The sequence below is a fragment of the Gavia stellata genome, chromosome 15 (assembly GCF_030936135.1).
Source record: "Gavia stellata isolate bGavSte3 chromosome 15, bGavSte3.hap2, whole genome shotgun sequence".
NCBI classification, from domain to species: Eukaryota; Metazoa; Chordata; class Aves; order Gaviiformes; family Gaviidae; genus Gavia; species Gavia stellata.
The window spans coordinates 8,472,119-8,488,872 of NC_082608.1; positions in this window are offsets into that span (position 1 = coordinate 8,472,119).

Below are 16,754 nucleotides of genomic sequence, written 5' to 3' on the forward strand. Positions count from 1 at the left end.
CAGAATGGCAGACGTGTTTCCGTATTTTTCTTCTGAGTGTTAAATGTTTGTTTTCTTGCTGTCTGTTCTTTTTCCCCTGGTACACTAGGAAACTGAAATTCTGGTATCCAATTAAGAATACAAATTTTGGCTCTAATACATAGCTTTCTAGAGAGCTAAGGAAGTTAGCAGTAAAAGCTATAGTCTGTTATGTCCATTTCTTCCCCACTATCACTCTTGCATAAGCTAACTCCACAGAACTGCTAAAACCCTAAGATAGGAAAGAACCGATGAAAAACACATATATATAATTAAAAGCAACTGCAATACAATTTCACCTGCCTGCTCAGGCGTGGAGCAACCATAAAGGTTCTGCATTTATATCTCCCCTATTTGTATCTTTTCAGTCAGATTCCTATTAGCAGTCTGCATTTGTTGACTTTTCAGAAGGATTAGTAAACAAAGTGTACCAACTTGATGGCTCCAGGCAGTATCACTTTATGGGACTTTATATTACCACGGTAGAATCATGAGGGATCAGAAGAAAAAGTCTGAATTTTCAAAGTATGGCCAAATCATTATCCTTTGCAGTGAAGGTTCAGACTCCCATAAGAAACTGTTTCAGAATCTAAACCTTCACAAAGGCAGAGAAATCTACATGAAATCTTTCCATTACTAGGAAACTGTTAGCACTGGCAACATTACAAAATGTAAACAATATATTGCAGTGCCTAATTTCTCCATGAAACTCAGAATTCTTAAAGCATATTGAATATAAAAAAGAGCCAGAAGGTAAACTTTCAAGAAATTTAGCAATAGCAATTCAAGCTTGTTCTGAGGAAACTATATATGCTGCAGGGCTGATAGCATTTTTTTCTCTCTACAGTCATTCTTTCTAAAAGGCTGGATCATTGATCCAAAATCTGTTCTCAGTTAAACTTGGACAAACTCATTGCTGTCCAAGCACAAGATACAGTGACCAATGAAGATTTCCTTTATACCTGGATTCCAGACAATATATTTAGGGTGAATAACCTAAGTACTCCTTTGCATCTTTCCATCAACCTTTCTCAAACATTATCACAGAAAACAAATTTTATTATATGCAGTACATAAGAAAATAATGGACTGTTAGATGGTTAAGTAAATGGACACTTCACAACATTGCACTATATTCTTAAAAATTGTTTTTCTGAAATCAGTCAATCAGACTGCATCGTTACCAACTCTTGTGAGATCATAGATGATACAGAGATGCTGATTCTGTGGATTTTGGTTAAGGAATAACAAAAATGAAAAATTAAAAACCTTTCTGCAGCATACCTAACAGGCAATCTCACAAAGTCAGAAGTTTGTAAATAGATGGCAGAAGAATATTTTAGCATAAAATATCTGAAACAAAAGGAACATGAGTGGGAATACTTCCTCATCCTTACATGTAATTCTTTGCCACCTCAATCATATCTTGAATGGTAGCTGAAAATATAACAGATATGCATTTAATTGTGACCCATTAAAATACAAAACGTTAGATAGGAATGTTCACACAAAACTTCCAGCATTTCAACACATTAAAGTATCAGGACAATTCTAATGTACCTGCAGATTTTATGCTACTGTAATCCCATTGGTTTTATGGGTTTGTAATTTCTTGCATAGCAGAAGTTGTAATAAAAACATTTACTGACAGAACTAGGGAGAGAAAATCCTGAATTTTACTACGTACAATGAATACCCTTTACCCCTGAAAAATACTATTCATCACAGTATTTTCTGACCATTCCTTCCAATGTAATCTCCTATTATTTCTTTTTGGTATTCAGATTAGCTATTCAGAAGAGTGTTGCATTGACACTATTAGATGCCTAAATGTTATTATTTCAGACCACTTTGGCAACAGTATTTACTAAAAAATTAATTGCACCATTTCAGGGAATCAAAAAAACCAGAATTTGGTTCTGTATCATACCTCTGTATGGACACAGTGTCCCAAAGCACTTTGTAACACAGTATCTTACTGACAGCACAGTGACTACAGGAAAATGTGGTAGGCAGAATGCTCTCAGCAAAAGCTCACTTATATTCACAGGCAATAGAAATTCTTTTATTGAGAAGACTTGTTGCCCAGGAACCCAGACTTTATTTCTGCTCTTTTTCACATGAAAGACCTGAGACAAGTTTTTCTTCAACAAGACAAGGATCCTCTTAAATTCTTCACATCAGATGTGTTAACTGGTTTCAGTTAGAAGACATATTATTTCACACCACCAAACAGAATATTGCAAATGGAAGGCTGAACAAAATTGTAGTGAAAATAGTACTAAGACACAGGGATTCTGAAGAAACAGTGTAACCTACACTGTTTTGCTGATACCATTATGTCTTCTGGAGTCCAAAAAAAACTATAACCCTGCTGATGTTATTACAGATTATAAAATTCCCAGTGCAGACTCAAATTAATTTACAACAGTCAGTAAGATGGGAAATGTATGCCGACCAATATATTTATATATATATACATATACATATATTGCTAGCATATATTACATCACAGCTGTGATACAGGAAACACTGGAATGTAACTGGCAGAACTGAAATAACAGAATTGAGACTGACAGCACTGGAATCATTCATTCAAACTCTTGCACAGTTCTTGAGGAGACACATATAGCCACAAATTTTTGGAAGGGGGAATGTTTTAGATATGATCATGTATTTATCTTCCCTGTAAATACCAAGATCCACAAAGTTTTAGCCTCAGAGATATGTACTTAGCCTGCCACTTCCTGTGGAATTAGGATTGTGTGCTTGTTTTAGCCAGCCCACAGAAGTGATTATTTCCAAGCCAAGCTTCACCCCTTCTGCTCACATTCCCTCTGTCTTCCACTCCCACTCCACCCACAGATCACTCAAATTGCTGGTTTTATTTTATCTGAAGTGACTCCTCTTTATTGTCTGATCTTGCAACAAGTTGGAATTTTTGCAATCGAAGATATTTTGATTGCCAGCTCCAAGCAGGTTCTTGAATGTAGACACTACTTTTGTAGCACAGAATGGACATCCTTGAGAATTACAATGGATTAGCATTGTTAACTCTATGTAAAATATCCAACTCTAGCATGTAACGAAATTAGCATCACTTAGTGTAGTGCATCCACTAAGGGTCTCAAACAGTACTGTAGGATCTAATGGGAGCCTTCTGTTATGCCAGTACTGTCCACATAATTATTTGGTTTTCTTGCTAGTACCATGTATCTTCTCTTCCATGCGGCATCCAAACTTAATTACTTGGCTTCCCCTAGGGCTGCAAACTGAGGCAGCTTGAAAATGAGGGTGGCTTATATTAAATATATTTTAATTACTGTCTTCTGCATCCGTAACAGTAAAGGTAGTTCTGTTAATCAAGGGGAATGAATTTTCCTTCACTCAGATCAGTAGTAAGTCCATTTTGGACTTTCACAGGGAAAAATACCTGTTCATATTCTTTTAAAATAAAATATAAAACTGCTTTCTTAAAAATTATGAACATCTATGGAAATTGGGAATCATAGTTCTGTAAATACAAGTTGCACCCAGATTTTCAACTATCTCCTGGCCAGTTGCATTATTATTACAAAATAAGAGCTATTAATTCATTCTGATCTGCAGAAATTCAAGCTTCTGTGTAGAGGACTATAGTTAAAAGCTGAAAAAAGGTACTGTGCTTATTCTTTCAGGTTTTATTTTCAAACTCATTTTCACATTTATTTAAATTCTTCAATGTACCTAAAGACATACCTACAACTTATTTGACTCCAGCTGAAGAACCAGAACAATATCCCATACTTTAGCTGAACAAAACGTGTCAAGCTTGAGTTCAAATTCATCCCAGCTCTCTCAACAAGTAAAATAATTCCTAAATACCAATTTCAAGTTTTTGCAGCTAAAAAACAAATCACATGGACTTTCACAATGTCATGAAGGTACAGAAGAATGAGTACAAGAATCTCTGAAGTCCAGAACCCTTTAAACAGTGCTGTTTGCTATAAAGCATGACAACACCAGAGAATATTGAGAGAGTGATTCTACTGGTCACTCTTCAAATATGCTGGACTAGAGAAGACCAAAGCAGATTTTGCTGTGCTCAATTTAGTGCTCAATGTAAAGCAAATAGCAGGTTAACTGAACTTTCAAACTTCCTTTTTTTAGAAATGGAAAAATATTGTTTGAAGGAAGATAATTGCTTGGTTATTTGTGGGGTTTTTTTAAACAAATACCTGCCCTCGTTGCACCTCTTGATACTGCTATGCAGCATTAGCACTATGTTTATATCCCTATTCGTAATACTGTATGTTAGACTTAGGCCTGAGCTTGAGGGAATTACAGGTCACATAGCACCGTCACTCAGAAATTGCTACTCCTAAGTAATACAGTTTAAAAAAAATTAAAGAGAGAAAACTAACTAATCCAAGGTTAAAAATGTTAACCAAAAGGGAAAGAAGGTAAAGGAGGAAACAGTGGAGATGATTATTTAAAAATTAAAAGTAGAGTCTCCACAGAGATGGTGAAAGTAATAATGACAGCTTTATTTCACTTCTTCCATACATTTTAAAATAAAAGTCATCATGTAGGCATATTTTGATAACACCCCAACACTCCATTGGCTAAAAAAGCTACTGGGCAGCTAATGGGTAAGATGCTTAGAAGTCTAAAACAATTCTGAAAATTATCACAGCCAGAGCTTAAGTCACCTGGACATTTTTTTATATACTTTAGCCAACTCTAAACTTCATTTTCTCCAACCCTGTATGACAACTAACTGGGAGGTTTGAGGCTTGTATTTTAACTATCTAAACAGTTTTGTTATTTCAGGATTAACTCATTTTTCCTCAGTCAGTTGGTGATTTTGACTTTTCTTTTTTTTTTAAATAAGGCCTCTGCATTAAAACAAATACATTAAAAGCAGTAGGGAAAGAGAGAAAATTCTTCACAAACTAGTCAGGTCATGGTCCTTTTATAGAGCTTTCCGATTATATAACTCTATATCTTTTGGTTTTCTAGAACTACAGTGGAAAAAAAGAATCAGGCCCAAAATATCCTATACCTTCTGACAATCAGTAGTATGACACTTAGAATATGATTCAAAGTCCACTGAAATCAATGGAAGTCTTCCTAAAGTTGTAACTTTTGTCATGTTGCTCTTCAGTTACTCACCCAATACAAACAAATTGAAGAACGAAAGACAAACTTCACAATCTTTATTCAGGAAGGTGCTGCCTGTACACTTAACGCTATTTTCAAACCACTTACCACCATGTTCACTAAACATTTAATTTGAAGGTTCATATATACAGCTGATTCTTTCAGTTTTGAGCAAGCTGACTGTTCCAAAATGTCTTGCAGAGGTGCATGGAGACTGGCAACTCTTCAGATAGTACTGAGACAAGATTAAACTTTGACATTCCAAATATCGTCATTAAAAATGTGTACTAAATTCAGTGGCTAATCGGATTACAGGTTTACTGACTACATTTAAACCACAATCCTGACTATGCAGTTACCCTAGATATCAGAAGGTTACCTAAAGTAAATCCACAAGCTGCAGTGCTCCTGTTCTCCTAATAATATGGTTAGAGGTCTCTGCACAGCACTTAGTAATAAAGAACTTTCTCTTATGGAAAATAGCTGCTGAACAATGACATCTGCTGATACTGCAGCCTGCTATACATCTTATTAGAAACCCCCTATTCTCTCCCACATTCATATCCCCATAGTATCCTGCAGAGTAACTTCAGTGCATCTAAGAAAGGGTAAAAGCTTTGGATTAATAATTCATTCTGAATAGTCTACATTTTCATGCAGTGTGTATCCAGGTGATACTATGCTTAATATAAATTTAAAATGTCAGCTTTAAAAAAAAAAAAAGGGAAGCATTTCTGCCTTTGTTTTAAGCATGAACCCTGGAATAATTTATTCATAGTACCACAATAAACTGTCAGCTATCTTGACAACTAAAAATGAAGTGTACTGCACTTCTTCGAAATTCCCAGAAATATTTTTTGTGTTACAAAAAGAATAGAGAGAAAAGACAACACACTGAAACCCACAACCAGACTCCACATGCACTGAAACTTCATTCACATGCCACTGCATTGGGATCTGTAAAGCCCTTAAGTCATAACAACCTATCAGAAAAAAATCACCTGAAGTAATCTCAGCATATCTAAAAATGTTCAACTGTCCTTTTGAAGCAGTAATTCAAGTATTTAAACTCAGAAAAAAATCTTGATGGAAAATACAAGGAAAAAAGCATGTTAGTGGAAGAGAAACTGCCTTAATTGGGTAGTTAAGAGTATTTGATAGGATTATAAAAAGGCAAAACTGTCAGAATGCAATTCTTCTCCTGGCCACTGGCCAAAGCAGTGCAGATTTTAGAGGAGAAAATAAACCACCACAATTAGTACGGTGTATCCCACACAAGATAATTTCAAAACAGTTCTCAGCATTTCACTTTTATTTGTATGAGAGGTAATTTTCACTCACTTTAGAGTTTCCCACTGAATTTCTTCATCATTTAAGTCTTTGCTTATAAATGGAAATAAGCCCCAACGAAAAGCCACTGATAGCCAGCAGCACCAACACATATTTCTAGTGTGGACAAGCAAATACTCTAATTGTACCAGAAGAATTTATTCTTCTTTGAATCATTCTGCTCATGCAAAGTATCTGTACCAGAAGCTGCACCAGTTTAGGTACACCAATGACTCAGCTACAGTTGGAGCCAATGTCCACCACAGAAAAGCTTTGGAACGATTAGAGGTAACGGGTCAGCAGCAGCTCCCTGCTGTGAGACTTTCATTCATCTTCAGCTACCAAAGTGCTTCTCTGCTCCACATGAGCCACAACTTACTTTTTCTGCAAACTTTAACCAGTGATTTTTAAAGGCTAACCATTCTTCTGACCTAAAAAAGCCTGCTGTAAGTAAGAAGAAACTCACTAGAAGGGAAGATAGAATGAAGATCCCAACACCTGTTCAGCGCTGCCGAGACTGGTTTTATTTTCAAAAGCTTGCATTACTTGATATAAACCCTGCAAAGCTGTCAGAATTACTATCCACCCAGTGGAAAGAGGACATTTCCACTTAGTGAAATGAAGAGTCTCATGAAATACCTTCATGTTTGCTGCCGCTGACAAGTAAGGAAGCTTTTTTTCCCTCCCCTGTAGGTGGCAAACTTATTTCTAAGTATTATGTTATTACAACTTCTATACCAAAAGAGCACAAAGGAACACATGAGAAAAATTAGGATGTATATTCACATATCAGGGCTCACAGGTACATTTCACTTGACCGTAGCCTTTAATGACTACCAATAGTTTGTTAATTTGTTGATTTATATTTATATATTTAAATTTAATTTATATTAGGTATGTATGTATTGTACATATATATGTCTTATCCACAGCAGACATCACATGTCATGCAGACAGCTTGCTCATTGTTCTCTCAACTTTTTTCATTTGATCAAAGAAAAGTATATTTGAATTAAGAAAGAGACTTCAGAGCTATATTTTTTATAGTATCTGCCATTTGTTACAATCCAACACATTCTGAGAAAGAACATGAGGGATTAAAGTCCAGGAAACCAGCAATGCACGTGTAAGACTAACATCTTCAGATCAGTATTCCTCTTTCCATGCCCTTCCCTCCTACTACCAATATGACTTGCTCAATCAACATGGGAAAGACACATTGACAGCAAAAGAAGTAGCAACTACGTTAGCAGCGTTTCTGTTGGGTCCACAGAGACAACTTCTTTCAAGCAGATGAAAGAGATGGTTTTCCTGTACTTCTCTTGATCCTTGTAGTCAAGGCAGCACTTCTTTAGTAGAAGGAGGCATCCAAGACGTACATTTCAGAAGAAATATTATCTGCTTGTGAAGAGTCCCAGGATTTTGTCCTATATTGTTTTATCATAACTGCACATTAAGTATTAATACCTGTAAATATGACAGCCAAAAAAGCCCTTTGACTTATCCTAAGCATGGTTGCAAAGTAGGGACCATGCCATTTTGCAGTATATACCTCTCATCTGTACCACTTCCCGTGGTAGACTAATGCTTTTAAGTGACATGTAGTATCTTTGCATTTTCTGTCCCTTATTGGAGATTTTCAATTTCCTGATTGGGATTTCCAAACACAACAGTTCTGATGACATTATCAGATATCCAGAATTCTGGGGAAAATAGCTGCTGCACAAAACCAGATCATCTCTTTATTGTATGTTCATGAGTCAAATACACGTGCTCATGGCATGCAGAAACATTTCTATCTTCTCAAACTTCAAATTTTCATAGGTATTCTAACAACTGATCAATATGCAAGCTAACAGTTTATTATCATTAGCTGAAGAATTTTCCTTTGGTTCAAGTGGAAATTACCATACCTTGATGCTCCAACACTGTGAGGAGGATTACCATTCTTAGGATTTGGTATCTACTACAAACATTTAATTTGATATGGTGTATTACAGTATGAATAATAGCTTAGTACACTACATTTTCTTGGTTCACCAACAACCAGCACACACTTCATTTTTCACACAGCTCTTCTGTTCTCAAATACAGCAGCCCAGCCTATTAAAAAATAAATTAATCTTTTTTAATGTCACACGTGTGACATTTAAAAAAAAAAAAAAGAGTACTTCTTTTCTTCTTTCCTTTTTCCGTAAGTATCACTAGAATAATTTCTTCTTCCTTAACTCACATTTAAGCATATTCTACTCAGCATAGCTGTAGTGTATGAAACTAGCATAAATGATGGTATCTTTGATTCTTACTGTTACATCTTCATTATCTAAAATAATTCAAACTTAAGGGAAATTACAATGTATATCTATGCAACACAGGCTGTATGAATATTTTCAAAATTATCTTTCTAAGATTGTAAGGAATCTAATTACTCTGACAATCCATCATTGTCTATTGTGTGTCATGAGAGACAGATGGTACTTTTGCATTCATAACATTCTACCCATCTCTCACCTATAACCAGCCAGCAAGGGCTAAGCTAATCCATTAACTGCTTTTTTGTTGTGAGCAAACTCAGCCAAAAGACAACTTCTAGTAAATGAACTAGTGAAGATTCAAATACCAGCATAAATTACAGATACTTGAAGCCTCTTCAGTTGTTAAACAATTACTCTGAAATTAGGAGCAGGACTCAAACTACCATCAAGTAGCCCTTAGTGTTATGAAGACCAAATATAGTGATCATGGGTGGTCCTGCCATGCAAATTATGTAATTACACATATATTTTCTATATAAGCTTTCATGTGAAGGGCCTATAAATGGTTTGAGTTCCTACAGCTGCATGACTTAACATTTTTTTCCTCCCAAAACATTAAACCCAGGCTGAAAAAATATATTTTAGAATCTTACCAAACATTAGTACTCTACCAAAACGGCATTACATAACTTTTATTTCTGTTCAAGTTTTTCTGCCTTTTAACTTGCACATACTTCATAAATACTGACAAATATTTTTATGCGATCATTGCTATGACAAGAACAGATCCCTGTTCTGAGATGGGGGAAAGAGAGATTCAGTGTTCTGGTCTTAGTGAGGATCATGAGCCTAAATCATCCTGCCTGAATAATCCCACCCTGAAACCAAAACATACTTTATGAAATCAGCATATACCTCACAGCCCACACCCCACCCAAACATACTTGATGAATCAGCACTTCCTCACTATGGAGAAAAAGATTAAGTACTCATAGTATACACAAAGTATATTCTTTTTCTTGCTTGAAGAGCACGGAGAGTAAGAAGCTTGCTATAAATTTGTTCTTCAATTACAAACCAAAAAGCAACATAACACATTTAATGGAAATTCAGAAACAGTGCTTTAAAATAAAAAAGTTAAAAGAAAACTGTTTCACTTACAATTAAAAAATAATGAGGTGTTATATATAACATACATATACATCATAAGTGAATGGCAATGGCTACAAAAACAATTTATTTATGTGCTGCTAGTTGTTTAATCTTTAAAATTCAATTTTAAAATGCTTTCCTGATCACAGTTACTTAGCAAGTAAATATTATGCATATGAATACCTTGCTCAGTTTTTTTCCACATTTCACAAAGTTTCTATGCATTTAGACATTCCAGGATTTATATTTACTGGTTTGAAATCTATGTGAAGGACCGAACATTCTATGAATTATAAAAATTGACTAACACATCAAACAAACAAAAAATGCTTGTACTCTTTAAAAGACATAATCAGAGGATAAAGAACTAAGCTCAGACAATAAGTAAATTAGATTTATGTTTTGCGTGTAGAGATCACTGATATCAAGTGCTCACTTGTCTCAATTTATCTTAAGCAGAAGTGAGGGTAATGGCACTTACAAAAGAGTCTAGAAATGATAAATTACATCTTATTGTATGAAGTCAAAGGTTAAACTTATTATTGCTCACCATAGGCCAACCTTAACCCCAGGATTAATGCCATAAACAAAAAAGACCATTCAGTTTGCACACATAATGCACTGGGATAATGTCTCTGAAGAATTACAAAAGTGAAATGATGCCCCCTACTGCTTCCAGAAAATATTTCTGTATAAATAGGGTCTTTTGGTTCAAAGGGAAATTATCATGTAAAACCAATGAACATGTATTTTCAAACTAACCAGTGCTCATTAGCATGACATATGCCAAGGACAATTTATTTCTTCTCTAGCTTTTAATTAAAATATATGAAGGGCCTTGCCTTATAGAGGAAACTCTCAGGAACATAAACAGTGAATATATAATCTAAGTTTCTCAGAAGTTATGTGTTTGGGTAAAGAAGGTATGAAGATTTAATTCAATAATTGTTCTTGACGTATTTCTGAATACATCAACTTTCAAATAATAACTTTTTTATAGTAATGATATTTTTCAAACAGTAAAGTTGATAGGATTGATTTTGCTGTCAGCTACCAAGTTGACACAATTCATTAGCAGCTAACAGATCATACAGTGCCTTCGAGTTGTGGAAGACCACAGTTCAATTCCCAACTCAGTTGTTTAGTTTCTGGTATCACATCTACTGCTGTAATGAATTTCTTGATGGGCAGGTAAAGCCACTGGGTTATTGTTTGAAATACTTTTCAGGGAAAGAGAAAGTTCAAATACTGAAGAGCCATTACCAAATTCTCTTTTATTTGTTCTGCTTTTAAGCCACAATAGACCAAATGATATCAATACTGTTAACTCCTGATTTCCACTAGTGAAAGTGAAAAATAACCCCCAAATTTTTAAAGGTATTTGGACAGATTGAAGTTCTTTATTTCAAAGTAAACTAGTTATATAAATATATATTGGGTACATTATTGCCTTTGATGATCTGGTCTTCAGCACCCTTGAGGCAATTGTTAAAAATACAAAATCTTAAAATTGCTATCACCTGTCTTTGTTCAAGGCTTGCAGAGTGAAATGGCTACAGTTCACAAGTGTTTATGGCACAAAAATAAACTAAATTAAATCAGTAAGTAAATCCAGTTGGAAGCTGGTCACAAGTGGAGCCCCCCAGGGCTCAGTTTTGGGGCCAGTCTTGTTGAATATATTTATCAATTGTCTGGATGAGGGGATTGAGTGCTCCCTCAGCAAGTTTGCAGATGACACCAAGTTGGTCTGCTCGAGGGTAGGAAGGCTCTGCAGAGGGATCTGGACAGGCTGGATTGATGGGCTGAGGCCAATTGTATGAGGTTCAACAAGGTCAAGTGCCGGGTCCTGCACTTGGGTCACAGCAACCCCATGCAATGCTACAGGCTGGGAGACAAGTGGCTGGAAAGCTGCCCTGCAGAAAAGGACCTGGGGGTGTTGATTGACAGCTGGCTGAATAGGAACCAGCAGCGTGCCCAGGTGGCCAAGAAGGCCAACGGCATCCTGGCCTGTATCAGAAATAGTGTGGCCAGCAGGAGTAGGGAAGCGATTGTGCCCTTGTACTCAGCACTGGGGAGGTCGCACCTCGAATACTGTGTTCAGTTTTGGGCCCCTCACTACAAGAGGGACATTGAGGTGCTGGAGTGTGTCCAGAGAAGGGCGACGAAGCTGGTGAGGGGTCTGGAGCACAAGTCTTATGAGGAGCGGCTGAGGGAACTGGGGTTGTTCAGTCTGGAGAAGAGGAGGCTGAGGGGAGACCTTATCGCTCTCTACAACTACCTGAAAGGAGGTTGCAGAGACGTGGGTGCTGGTCTCTTCTCCCAAGTGACTAGCGACAGGATAAGAGGAAATGGCCTCAAGTTGCACCTGGGGAGGTTTAGGCTGGATATTAGGAAAAATTTCTTTACGGAGAGAGTGATGAAACACTGGAACAGGCTGCCCAGGCAGGTGGTGGAGTCACCCTCACTGGAGGTGTTCAATGAACGTGTGGTCGAGGCATTCTGGCACATGGTTTAATGGGCATGGTGGTGTTGGGTTGACAGTTGGACTCGATGATCTTAAAGGTGTTTTCCAGCCTTAGTGATTCTGTGATTCTGTAATAACTTTATTCTCTTGAAGACTATATTGCATAGCCAGACAGGTACTTTTTTTTACACCTGTAATGTTAACATATGATCTAATAGTCTTCGATGACAATTCATTCAATTAATTTTCTTCTCTTGTTCAACAAGACCATACATAAAGATAAATAATATCAATTTCTATTGGTCTTAACCTTGTAATAGTTAGATTTTGTGTAAGCTATCTGCAGACTGATACCATTCCGACATGGAAGTTTTTACACCTATTCTCATCCCACTTTGCACAAATATAAATGCCAAAACAAAAAGCAAATCACCTTCAGTTAGGTTTACTACATGCTGCATCTCTTAAAGCATCAAAAAGTCATTGTAAGCACATCTTTCAAGCTTACTGTACCCCTTGTACCTTTCAACTATTGGTGCCACTTTCCACCAACTCTTTTACACTGTACTAAACCTCCCAGAACAAACAGAAATCAGTTGTAAGGTCCTATTCTATCAGCAGTCAGCTACCAAACAGGTACAGTATGTAAAAGAACATTGCTCAGTAACTACAGCTAGTGCTTTACCAAAAGGATTTAAATTCCTGTAGTCAGACTAGGAGCAAAATGTTTCTAAAAATTGACTCTTGGCTGCAAAAGTCGTAAAAACTTAATGGCGCTCAGGAGTCTAAGTCTACCTTTTGATAAACTATAAAAAAATTACTTGAAAGAGCTTTATAAAATCCCTAGTTACAAGATTAGCAAGACTACTGCTTTAATTTTTGCAGTTGTGGAAACTTCGATAAAGTACACCAATTTTAAACTAATTTACAGAGTGGCAATTGAGCATGGCACACATTTTGCAGCATTTCAGCTGAAGCTGGGCTATGTATTCTTCAGAGACAGCTGCATGATGGTGACACCCCTTCAAATACCACTTGTCATTTCTGCAAGTAATTCAGTAGTGTTCAGTCCCCTCTCACAATAAAGATTAAACTCTTATGTTACCATTTGTTTTGTCAGTCATTCAAGTGAAGTTACAATGTTTAAATACACAGCAGGCACACAGTGTGGAACCTTTAAAGTATTGGTAATAATACAGCTAAATATTTACATTAAAAAAACACAAAACTGTCTTCTGGAACATTTCCCAGGCTAAATAACAGTCTTTGCCAATACACCTGCAGCTTTTTGTAACTAATTAAGAAACTTGAGCAAACCAAATGCAGACTCCATTACATAAAAAGAAAAATATTACCCACTCTCAACAACCAATGCATGTATAATCGCAATGCTTTTGTCTTTTCTTCCTTTTATAATGATTCAATTATTTACAACAGATTCTTTTGAAAGGAATTTGGAATAAAGAAAAGTGATTAATTCTAAAATTAAGGGACAGAACAAGTTTCATTAGTAGAAACTACTAATTACAGAATCTATACCTTGGGTTATTTTCAAAAAGTTTGCCTCTTGATACTAAAGAAAGAAGACCAAAGCTTTGATCTGTAAGTTCATTAAGATGTCAGCATTGCAATAAGGTCTCCAAAAGGTAAACCTTTTTAATCACAAGTGTTGCCAGGGCTTCAAGCAAATATAAATGTCTGTCACTGCAGAACTGGAGACCTGAATAAGATCTAAAAGTTTGTCTTTATAAAGCATTGTGAAGTCATTTTATTTCAAACCATTTTTGATTTTTTGCTTTGTAGTTCTGTAAACAAAAAACATTTAATTAAAGCGTATACCAAAATTTCCTAATGAGAGCTTGATACAATCAGAGGCAGTCTTAAGTTTCAGGATTATATTACACACAAAGATTTGAGAGCTCTAGCCAAGGGTCCTTTTCCTTCTGAAATATATAGAATTTATTTGAGGTATCACTTTTAGAAAAAATATGCTACTGTTTGTGTACTATTGTGTACTATTTTGACTGCAAATTAAAATTTCTATTCAAATTCATGCATAATACTTTCTATACCCTAGTATTTTATGTCCCCATCCTGCAAACAATCAAACATATATTTAAATTTATGCATGCGAAAAACCCCACTGAAGATCATAATACTAATAATGAGGATCAAAGCACCATCTGTAAAGTGCATCATCATAGACTGTGTAGCTCATTTAACCAACATGGAACTGAAAGACAATTTTAAGATTTGGTTTCCATGTCATTTCAACTAGCACAGTTCCTATTTCAAGTACGCAATTCAAGCCCAAACATTTCAGGAAAGCCCAGTTTCATAAAATCATTTACGCAACCAATTTTTGATTGCAGAAATTTTAATAAAAAGTAAGAAGTTGCACAAGGCAGCTGAAGCAAGCTATTTTAAAACATGAAAGGAAAAAACACTATTTACACATTACAGTATTTCTCCAACAGTAATACAAATCATGAACTTGGCAACAACTCACATTCAGGACAATATGTCAAATATCCCGTTGGTGTTCCAAGTAGAAATGCAAGAGCAGGCATTGGGTGTAACCAATTCCTTTGACTGCTACCAGCTAAACATTGCACTTACCCTTTCCTAAAATAAGCCTGCAAGATCCAACCAAAGATTCAGGAAACTGAAATTTCCCCCCCAATTAAACAGAGCCTATCACTTTGGATACTTTACTGTGAAAAGCTCGTAGGCTGAAAATACCTTTCTTCCTTGACAAATCCTCTTTGGAAGCAGCCTATTATAAAATGTAAAAGAATTTCTAGTGTTCTCAACCTCGCTCACATTTGGTTTTCATACACCTGAATATGTAATGTGACAAGAGGCTTGCAATTTCTCCTAAGTATGGGGAAGCTTAAGTTTGGGCTGCAGCTTCAAATGGCCACTAAAAAAAAAAAATTAAAAAAATTAATATAATTGAATTTTTTTTTTTTAGTCTGAGTCACAACAACGCAGGGAGAAATTTCCAACTTGTTTTAATAACTGACCCGTGTTTGTAAACATAAGTAAACCTTTTCAATAGCATTGGTCTTTTCCACTTCAAAAGGGCTTTAGTTTGTCATGAATGTTACAATGTCATGTACTACCTAACCTTAGCAGACTGGGTCACAGTCTTACAGAACCATTCACACTCACAATGACCTCCATGAGAGCAGTTTCAGACATTATAATGCTGGAAATGACCTTTGAATACAGATTTATAGAGAATACATTTAGAATTATACAGATTACAATAAATTCAGCACAGTTTTATAACATGCAGTATGGCAAAACAGATCACAATATACACAGCAACAAGCATTATTTAGAAACCAGTAAGCTTTCAGTTATCCTGAAATATTCCAAAAGGCTGCACTGACATGGTAGTCAGAAATAAAAGCATTTTCTTTCAGCTTTTTAATGATACTTTGTATCCCCAAATGCTGGTAATTTCATTTTTATTATAAAGTTCCTTGCTTACAGTTTAATTTGTAATTAATAATGACTACAATGCAACAATGGCTGCAGTGACTACATTTGAACAGTTGATGGCACCAATCACCTCAAGAAATTGCCTAGCTAAATGTTAGATTACACTCTCACATGTGAATGTTGTAGAATAATTTGATGGGAAAGCAAAACGCAAACGTCTAAACAACAAAACCAGAAAAAAATTGTCTTCAGGAAAGTACAGCATCTTTCTCGATTATGACACTCATCGTCAAAACCCTATCCTGTTCTGAACGTGTGTATGTGCGTAAACACAGTGTGTGTAAGATGTACAGATGTACAGATGTAAATTTTTCCATTTTACCATGCCACAGGCGAAAATTATATTGGCCTCAAAGATATAACCCTTCAAATTCAGATAGGAAAATATATATAGCTATACCTGGACACAACCATTTAGCACAACTTTCCGATGTGCAAAGAACTGCAAACTCTTATTTGGTTAGAAAGTTTCTAAACAGGGATACATGTGCCTTTATAAAAATTGTGTTTTATATTTTTATATTAATCCTTTCCTGGTGTAACACACAAGTAGATTAAAACAAAGGATGTACATTTAGATACACAACCATGAAATATTCATCCTCACTTAGGAAGCTATATTTAATGAACAGCTACTAAAACCTAACTTCACAGTGATGCTAAAGAGATGGACAAAACCAGTGGGAATCAAATAGTCTGGGGGGAACTTGGAAGATACTTACCTGGGTCTGGGATGGGAAGGGATGACAGAAACTACGGTATTTACTCGTGTGTACAACCGCTGGCCAGTATTGCCAACTCCAGGCATTCCAAAGTCTAGTGAAGACCCAGAGCTACTTTTAAAGAACAAATGCTATCCTTCACATCTCATTGTAAGACTTTTT